The sequence below is a fragment of the Solanum lycopersicum genome, chromosome 5 (assembly GCF_036512215.1).
Source record: "Solanum lycopersicum chromosome 5, SLM_r2.1".
NCBI classification, from domain to species: domain Eukaryota; kingdom Viridiplantae; phylum Streptophyta; class Magnoliopsida; order Solanales; family Solanaceae; genus Solanum; species Solanum lycopersicum.
Window position 1 is genome coordinate 30,995,044 of NC_090804.1, and position 10,923 is coordinate 31,005,966.

Here is a 10,923-nt window from a genome sequence, read left to right on the forward strand (position 1 = left end):
ATGAATCAATTTCCTAACACACTCTATGTCTACAAGTAAGCATAAGTAAATATTGAGTTTTTTATCATGTTGTGAGAATAACTAGAGTATATGTGTGTCCGACATGTTCATAACGCCGTAATTCTAGCAATATTTATTCTTCCCTAGTGTTTTGCATGTAAAGTTGTAAGTTTGTATCTCTAAATCCTTGGTCCAACATCTAGAGAATTTCACCCCATACCTTGGTCCGGCTACGTGTGTATAAGCTACTATTCCTTACCTTTACCTAATATTAGACATCATAATTAATTTATGTCTTAGCTATTACTTCGCACCAATCGACACTAGCCTATTAGATAGTATCCCACTAAATCTATGTTGATAATTATTTTCTTATTAACTACCTCCTTGGTCGGAAAGAAGCAACAAGGCGAGTTCTAATGTTGACCACCGTTAAATAGACTTCTAAACAAAAGAATTATCAATAAATGCAAGAACCAATTTGAGAATTGCTTAGTTGCTAGGTTTATTTATTTAGTTACCCATGCTTTCCACAAGTAGTTGTGGATAGTTACCCATGCAAGCAAGATCATAATTCATAGATTTTAATGAATAAATCATGAACTTATTTAAGAATAAGAAGAAACCCAGAAATTCAACTTGAAATTGCTAGATAATCCTTCAACCCAAATCCAAAAATTAATTAATTGCTAAAGGTTTGCAACTAACAATATACTACAAAAAGTAAAACAATACTAAGAGTATCTAACCCAAAAAATGAGGTTTTAATACCCTATTTATAGAAAACATTGTCCTAAATGAAAAGGAATTAAAATAAGGAAAGTTTTCTTAGTTCACGCGGCTTCAATCTACGGACCAACTTAACCGACGGTCCGTCGACTCCTTCCATCGACTCCTTCGGTCGTTCAGTAATTAGAATAATTTTTCTCTCCTCAGATGGCAACTTATCTGAATCAATCGACGGACGGACCAACAACACGATACGTTGATGCATCTATTGTCCATTGATGCCCTCTGCCGTTCAATCGTCAGAATTTTCCAACTTTGGGTACTGGAACTTTCTCTGCTCAAAACAACGGTCCACCAGCATGGTCTGTCGATCAATCGAAGGACCGTCGTTCCCTTTCGTAGTTAGACACTTAGTCATATTTCTTCGAGTTGTCTCCAAATTCCTAATCTGCTCTGCTACGGTTCCTAAGTACGTTTTTTCGATCAAACAACAGATCGTCGATGGCCTCTTTCCTGTAAAAAAAAACACAAAAACATGTTAAAACTACTACAAAAAGGCTTTAGATACATGCAACTCTTTAAGCAAAATGCATTGAAAGCACCTTGAAACCATGGTACATCAACATTCTAAACTTAAATTCGTTGTTTGTACTCAAGCGAAAAACTATGACTCCATACAACATTTGTACAAAAGTATACTCATTTAAGTTTCCGCAATCACATGGCTATCAATCTTGACTCTGTCTTTGATTTAGAGCAGGCTTACTCTCTCTTGTTTTACAAGCTAGCTCATGTGGATCACATCATGACACAAACTAACCATGCACATACACCTCTACTGTTTATCCTCTCACCAAGGTACAAACTTTCCAACATCGCTACTAGTGCCCTCACTTCAAAAGAAATCATCATTTTTGAACACTGATTTTAAGTTTGGGTACAAGAACCTTTATTCAATACTCACGCTCAAGAACAAGTTCAAATACAGTTAGTATTCATCTTCATAGTCTAGCCTTTATTTTATCTGCTTAGGTTCACCACACTAGACTCTAGGATCACTGTAGGACTTTCTTGGCTTGTAATGTAGGTTCAGGGTCAGGTGTGGTACATTTGGGTACATTTTTAGTAACTTTTAGCCTCCTTGACATTTTCGTTAAGATTCCTACCTCTTTTCATTACCTTTTCCGCCCTACTTTTCTTCTCTTTTCATCTTTGCCTTGCTCCCCTTTTTTAGATACGACTCTTACTTCTTTTTCAACTTTTTCTACTCAAACTCTTTTGTTTATTTTCTTTTACTTTTCTCTTCTTTTTCATTCAATTGATAATTTCACGGAGTCACATCTTTCCCTCACTTTCTCTTTTCTTTTTAACATTCAACTCTTTTCATACCCATTTTTGGGTTCTCACTCATCATAGCCACACTTAACTTTTGTCTTTTCAATAAGTTGAGGTACAAAATACCCGAATTCAGGTCAGGGCCAAAAGGAGGTCATTTTCTGCATTAGCCACCCTCAACTTAGGCTTTTGGCCTAGTATGGATTGGAGTCCTTGGTATAGACTTGATCCTAGGTGTGAAGGTAGTATGTTTTGTCTTGGTAGGGTAATGATGTGGGTTCTAGTGACCTAGAAGTCACCTTATGGTAATGTTTAAGGAAAAAGAAGAATTTTTATGGCTAAGTCTCCTTGTTGTTTTTCCTAATGATATATGACCTTGGTGTCTATCGTATCGTATGAAAACCTTATGTGGTTGAATGGTATGACCTAGCTGTATGATTTGGGATAAATTGTCTAGGAGATGAAGTTTAGAATATCTTGCTTGACTTACTGTAATTCCTTTTACAGTAGCAATCACTTTTAAGTGATGGAATGATGGTTGTAATTTAATATCCTAAAAAAATTTTGGTCTAAGTGCTCTTAATTGGGTTTACCCTAAGTGGGGGATGGTGATGAAAAAGTAAGGTTGTAGATGTTTTCTACCTTGTCCTTCTATTTTTGCTTGAACTTTGAACTTATGAATTCTTAGTAAGTTTGTTCATGAATACAGTCTCGTATAAAGTATGAATTACATGAACTTTCTATGTTTGGCATGTATTGATTGTCATTACGTTAAAGATATTGGGAATATTCAAAAGTGTATGAATGGGAAAATTGATAAAGTCCATATTTTATCATGTTTATAGTGCATCTTAGCATGCTAATTGTGAATTTGACTTCATGAGATAAGGTAAGAAACATGGTTTTAGTCACTTGTGAGGTTATCCTTATAATGAGAAATTGAGACTCTTTAAAATGAAAAGATTTGAATTTCTCGAAAACTATGTGACTTGTATGATTTTGAAAGCATGATTGTAGGCTCACTGTTGAAAAGTGAAAGCATGTTTAGGTAAGTATTCATGTGTGTTCTTATAATTTGTATTGTTTTCCCCAAATGATGTTTACTATGAAAGTGAGTACTATGTTTGAAATTGACATTTTTGTTAAATGGCTTCCTAATTGTTGTGATTTATTTGGTGTGACTTACCATTTAGACTTCACTAGGAATAAAACATGAGCATGTCTTGGTTTAAAAAGTTTAGAAAATTCTCATATTACAGTAAAGATGACCTTTGTGCATTTGCTTGGGTATGAACTCATAATACATGTAAGTGTGTTGAGGAGAAGGGTACTCCTCCATGGACACCACTAAGCTGGTATGGTTGAGTATGAACTTCATGGCACTAGGTCTAACTACTAAGAATCCATTGTCAACCTATCTTATTCAAGTCTATGAGCATTGAAGTGTGAGTTCCTACTTGTTCTTGAGTGTTGTTGAATGTGCCTAAGTGTGACTTAGATATGGTTGTAAGAGGAACTCTTAATAAATTAAAGTGTAATGATCATGTTAAGTTTAGGAGAAGGATGTTCCTCCTATGAACATGATTAGAGACTTTTTGGTGGGTGCATTAAAGTGTGAGTAAATAAAAGTTTTGCTTGCTTGTGGTCATTGAATGCTAAAATGATTTGAAGTTGTGTTCCTTGTAAGTTTGGCGCATTAACTTCTATGTGACAATGTTAAGAATGTGATGAACTGCCTATGATGCATGGAAGCCCTTGTTATGATTAAAGTGTTCTAAGTATCATTCGAGGACGAATTTTCCCAAGTTGAGGATATTGTAAGACCCCCAAAATGAGTTAGGGTGTCTAGAGACTAACTTCTTTGTATTAAGATTCTAAAGTCCTAACATGTATTATAATATGGTTTAGAGGCAGTGTAAAAATTTTGAGGTGATTTGAAAGTCAAATGTCAAGGGACAATCAATACGTTCGATGACTAGTCGCCTATGTTCCTCATGTGGATATACGTGCTTATATGTGCATGTAATGATATTATGAAGTCTTAAAATGATTTATAATGATTTTTATAGTCATTATATGGAGTTTCGTGATGTTTGGAGGTCGATTGTCCAAGAACGTCTAACACGTTCGAAAGTTAGCCCTATGTGTGTGTTGATGGGGCCTTGCATGTTTGGACGAGTTACGAGTATTTGTTTTGGGTGAAACTTATGTGGTAGATCTATAACTTATTAAGGTTTGTATTTACGTGGGAAACGTTCAGGTATGACTGCTAAAGGGCCCCGCAAAAGGGCCCACAAGAAGGACCGAAGGTTGATCGAGACACTGCCTTGGCAGTGTCAATCGACTAAACCAAACGACGGCCAGTTGGTTAACCAACGGCCCATTAATGAGATCTATTTGATTTACACTTAGGCTTGGAAAGTCTCAGCCCAAAAACAGGACAAGGTCCAATCGACGGATGCCAAAGGACGGCCAGTCAATGGTGATCCGTCGATGGTGGCCTCCAACACTGCCTTACGACTATTTTATTTAGGGGGTGAATGGGAAATTCACACCACGTCCTAAACTGACTTTAATTGAGTAATTTACCTATTTTTTTGGTGTATTTAAGGGATAAAACACATGGAAAAACTATTCCCAATCCCTTCTCACGAAATTGAACCTTTCCCCCCATCTCTCTAGAAACCACCATTGTTGGTGAAGCAAGAACATCTTGGAGCTGGGATTTCCATGGATGATTCACAAATTTTAAAGGTTTTCAACTAGATAAAGGTGTGTTTATCCTTCATCTCCAAGTAACCTTTCACTTGGAGAGTTAATCTCAAGTTTTCAAAGAAGGTTTCATGATCAAAGTTCTTCTTCTTCAATCTAACCATGGATTCTTTCTAAAAACGTTTTAAATGGTCAAATAATGATGTATTGATGTTAATGTATTGGTTTAAGCTTGATTTTAATCCAATTGCATGATGAACCCTTGTTCCTTCCCTAAATCAATTTAGTCCTTGCATTGAGTTTGTGATCATGGCTTGTTAATGGTTAAATTGTGATTCTCTTACGTTGAATTGATTATACTTAATATTATTGATGTGAATTAATGATTAATTGATGATGAAGTATCCATGTGGATCAATATGTGAATATTTGAACATGCTTAGCTTAGATTTCCATGATTCACTGTAGCATTGCCTTTTTAGGATTTAATGTTGAATTCGAATAGTTGATGATGGTTATTGCTACTGTTTTAAGTTGATATTATGATTAAATTTTAATTATAAATCATGAATTATCAAAGTGAAGAAGGATTGATATGAATTGATCTAGTTTCTTCTAGCCTATCAAGTAGTAACTTGTGATCTTGACGTTAGGTTGGTTGTCTTGTAACTCGATCATGGTTAAATGTTCTTAGCTACTTCATTTAAGTATAATGTGAACATATTAGGTATAATTTATATTATATGAATAAATAACCATGGAATTGGTAATGATCGATTTAGACTCTTCTAGCCTATAAAGTGATATTGTAATGTATATGACATTATCTAAATGTTAGGATAGGTAAAGCATGATTTCGTTTGAGTAATGATTTATTTACCTACTTACTTAAATGAATATTAATTATACAAGATGATGGATGAACTAAACTAGAGAAGTTACTTGATGATCTATAACTCTCTACTTTCTACCGTATATGTGATCTTAGATGGTAGCATGATTTTCTAGAAACTTTTACATGGTTTCTTCATGATTAAATATATGTTTAAATACTGCACTATTTATTAATTATTGATGAACAAGGTGTATTTATCAATGAATATCAAAGGGTGAGAAATTGGTAAAAGTGCTTATATCTTCTACTTTTCTTATAGTAATGTTGATGAAGCCTTGCATAGAATTGTGTGGTATGGTCAACTTATGGTGGCGGTGTTTACTTTATTGTCATTATATAGGTTTTGACCATGGACTTCAAGTCAAATTTATGAATGTATGAATGAGTTGTTATGATGATCACCTTATGTGTAACTTGTGCCTAGTCTTCTATTATAGTTGCGAATCTAGGTTATGTTACTATTGTTATGAGCATGTAAATGGTTATGCTAACATCACGTGTAGGTTTTGCCATTAATGAGTGTTAAGGATTGATGATCTCTACCCATGAACCCCTATGTGAATGTGTAAATGGGTAATTTTAGGAGTCTTGATTATAATGTGAAGATTGTCTTGCCTTCTATGCTATTGTGTGTTGTATGGTCTATGCTTGGAAGAGTATTGTAGTCTTAAGAGGGTGGCTTCCTGAATGTGTTGTTGATACCCCTATGTGATTATGTTGACCAATGTATACATATACTCACACATTATGCATGCTTACAATGTAGTAAATATTCATAGTGTCTAATGAAAGGTTGTTGTCATACTCACTAGTGTCTACTACTATGCATGTAAAGTATATGCATGTGAAGTATGTTATGTATTACTTACTAGGATGACTTGATAGGTGTACTAGTGTGGGAAAGGGTATGAGACCTTTTCTGTGCATTGCATATGTGTACCTTGATAGGATGGTTCCTAGGTTTGGTTTCTATGTGCATGAATATGAATGTATTGTCATGTGTGGTCTTAATGTGTTATGTGAAAGGTTTGCTCACCATATATGAATACACCCACACACATGAATTATTATCTAGTCAATAATGGATCCTTGAAAGGTTTTCTCAAGTGTATCCTAATCTAGATAGTGCTATGTATATGCTATGTCCATGTGAAAGGATTTCTTACATGATTTAGGTTGATTAACTTTCATCTATGACTTATGAGCTAAGTATATAAGGGTTGAATCTCCTAAACCTATGTTTTACAAATAATATGAGAAAAAGGCTTATGCAATAAAGAGAACTTAGCTTAGCACTGAGTGAACTTGTAAATGAGGGGGTGACACTTTCCCACATAGGATATAGCAAGTGATATCACCTAATATGCTAGCATGATATATGCCTTATTTTGGAAAGTAAGATTCCCTCTTTTTGGTGTGAGGAGATGACACCAATGTCTATGTTAAGCACCCATGGTCTTAGTGTCGGTTAAGGCTATAGTTTCCCTTAAGTAAAATGTACAATGGAAGAAAATAACTAGGATCCTTACTAGGATGACTTCGTAGAAGTCACTTAAGATAGGTGGAGGTAATGAACCCATCTAGACATTGCACAAGCAGCTCCTTAGGAAGTCCTAGGGAGGTGACCTAATGTATATGATCATGCTTATGTCCTTATGCATGACATTATAGTGTTTGTCACTTGTTATGAAGATGTGCATGGTATGAGTCTATATGATGTGACCTTATATGCACTATGTTTGTCTAAACGATTCTATGATTAGGGTCTTGTATTGACATGAATGAAGTTGTCTTCACTTACTTATTGATATACGAATTGAATGGTAAGGCTTGTGGTCTTACGATAAATTTACCGGTATATGTGAGGTTATGGGACTTCACATATACATTGCACTAGTAGACTTAGAGTAGGATTATGAGTAAGGTCTGATAATGCGTTGATGTGAAGTGAAGTTAGTATATGTGCAAGTTAAATGTAGCTTACTGTAATTGTCCTATGGTATTGTCTTAAATATATTATGTTGTACGCTACTTCTATGATGGTATGTGTTGCCTGGTATAGTTGATATGTATGTTTCCTTGTGGTCTTAAAGTGATGCATTGCACCAAGTATCACAAGAGGGTTACTGGGGAGGTTAATAAATAAAAGAAAGGAATGCTCACTGTAAAATATGAATAGTTCACTGTAATGTGACTTGAAAATGTAATAAATTCTATATGTGATCTTAGGAAATGTTTGCATTTGAAAATGTTGGTATGAAGTATGTAAATGACTTAACTGCTATTGTATAAAGGTTTTTACGAAGATTTACTCAAAAAGGCATGAAGTGTGATTTCAAGAAAATGTCCCTTTTAAATGCATGTTTTCGCATGGTTTTCATACTTAGTGCATTCTTGTACTAACTCCATACTTCTCTACTTTTTACACAAAGTGTAATTTATGGATTCTTAATGGATGTGTATGTTATTGAGGACCTTGATATGTGATTCCCAAGCTCAAGGGAATCCTTAAGTCCAAGGATGTCCAATGTTTAGACAATTGTAAAGTTTATTTAATATTGTACAGATATGTATTATATCTTAAGGGCAGTGTCCCTAATGTACTCTAATGTTGTTGAGTCTAAGATGACAAAGAGACTTAAGGTATAAGTATGTAATATGATATTTTTATATATATGAAGTAAGGTTTCTAGTATATCATGTGCTATGAAAAGTTCTAAATTTTCTGCTAAATTTACTATGTCAATGCGATGAATGATAACTATGGGCTTGTAGAAGACATACGAGAGGTCAAGTACGCTATGTTAATTCTAGGGGGTGCTCCCGATTTTACACACAAGATACATTCTAGGGTAACCCTCAGTAATGCCCACTACAACCTCCGTACCATCAGTAGGGAGGATCATCAACCATCCGTACATAACTGGATGCCCCAGCAGTGCCCTACTTTGATGTAGCTGCTCATCCACCAAGGAAGCCTTCCTATCCCACTCCATCTCTTTACTCTCTATTTTTTTAGCACGGGCCTCATCCCCGTCCTATCAAACAATGTCCTCTACAAGATTGATGGGTGCACTCTCCGGTGCAGTCCCCATCATCTCTAGAATTATGTCCGTATCCGCCCGCAAACAGGACATCGCAGCCTGAAGCTTGAAGAGTAGTGAGGTCTATGGTAGGGGCTGGTCGTGCTAGCACTCGCAACTCGAAGGCGTTATGGCGCTGGTGAACCGCTCGATTTTTCTGCTCCACCTTCTGGGCCACCTCTTCTATATTCGGTCCTTTGCCTCATCAATGGTTTCCTGCATCCAAGGTTGTATGTGGTGAAGTACGGTAGCCATCTGTGCCTTTAAATTCTGGGCCCGTGCTAGTGGGATCAGTGCTGCAGAAGGGGGTATGGATCAGGATTAGCTGGGGGCCTGACTGGTGGCATGGGTGGAATCCGCCGGGGTGGTGTCAGTAGGCTCTGCAGTAGAAGGGTCAGTGCCTTGAACTAACTCCACTGTATCCGTCAAGTTCTTGCTCAATGGAGGCATTTCAATCTGTGGCCCTCTCCGTGGTGCCTCTAGTTGTCCTCATCCCTAATGAGGTTTATACCAACAGTACCTTGTTACAACTTTCTTGCAGAATTGGAAAATAAGACAAGCAAAGGGGTAAGTGGTAGAGGTCTTAAAAGCCCTCTCATGGATCACCGTGATCAACACCCTAGGATAGTCTATCTCCAACCCTACTACCAGAGCTTCTACCAACACCGCTCTATCCCAAGTAAGGACATTATCAACATTTGTGGGTGATATGCAGTGTCGCACTAGCAACCAGAAAAACTTCACCACAAAGGTGAGGTTTTCCTTCTTGATTATCCCTCGGGGATCTAATACCCAGTCAGCTCTCTCACCATTGATTTACAGATATTGCGCAAGTTATTTCTTGACCGACTCTCGCTGCTCTGCAGTCTGCTAAAATGCTCCACTCCTGACAGTCTCCCATTTGTAGTAGAATTCCAGAGTGTTCGGGGCCCACTGTGTGCCGATAGTAGGTTCTTACAGAAACTGGTGGATGGTGGCCACAAAGAGGTCAACCCAGCAGCTCCTAATAGTACATAGATGAGCAGGTCCTGTTTGGTAGGTCTTGCTCGCCTATCGATAGATCCTATGAGAGTAGCCACTTAGAGAGCGTAGAACTCCCTGACTATCTTCTCATTGTAGGATCCCAAATTCTGATCCATCCACTCAAAACTGTGCAGGTTGAATAATCTATGCACCTCGAGGACTGTGTGCAAACTCCCCATATGGACTCGGCGCTCCACCGTAACTGCCGAGTCATTAAACCCTTGTCATTCAACATTTTGGCATCCCTATATACCCATCGACACACCAACAGTTAGGTTACTCAGCAACAGGTGCGGGCACATCTGCTCGGGGTGCAAGGGTAGACTTCGAGCTGGTAGCCTCATCCGACGAGTCTTGGTGGTCGTGATCTCCGATCGAGTAGCTCTCTAGAATGCGGAATCGGAGGCAGTGGCCGCATTTGACCTAGAAGATTAGATTAACCCTGATGCAAAAATAGATTGGGAGCCTGATGCTCCTTCAAAACTAGAGGCAGCCCCAGACGGTGAGCTGGTTAGTGCTGCTCCTCATGAGACTAGAAAGTAGTGACTACGCCGGGAACCACCTTTCGGGGGGGGGGGTACCTTAAGTAACTCATGCAACTGGTGTTGGGGGGTTATGCACATTGGGGGACGTATGTTTGATCTTGCTCGTTTTGGGATATGGCAACCATTCGACGAGACAGGACCACAAAGTTGGATTTGCCCCTTGAGTGGAAGATATCCTTGTTTGGATCCATTTGAACCTGTAGATGAGTTTTTAGTCTCACTTCAGCAATGCTACACACTCCTAACACATCGAGCGAAGACAATTTAAAAAATAAACAACACAGTTTTGTTCTGCATATTCCGATTGATGGGCACGATCGACGGTCTGTCGATGGGGTCTGTCGTCTAACACTTAGAATTGTTCAATTATTTTTTAAAAAATCAGACCTATAATATAGAAACAATGGACGTGCAGAATGGTCCGTCGATCATCGACGGACCGTAGTTCACTTCCATCGTCTGATACTTCAATTATTTTAGAAGTTAATTAAAAATGGGTTCTCTGATTGAAACGTCGGATGTGCAAAATGGTCCATCGATCAATCGATGGAATGTAGTCCACTTCTTTCATTTAAGATTTATACATTATTAGGCTGGGGCA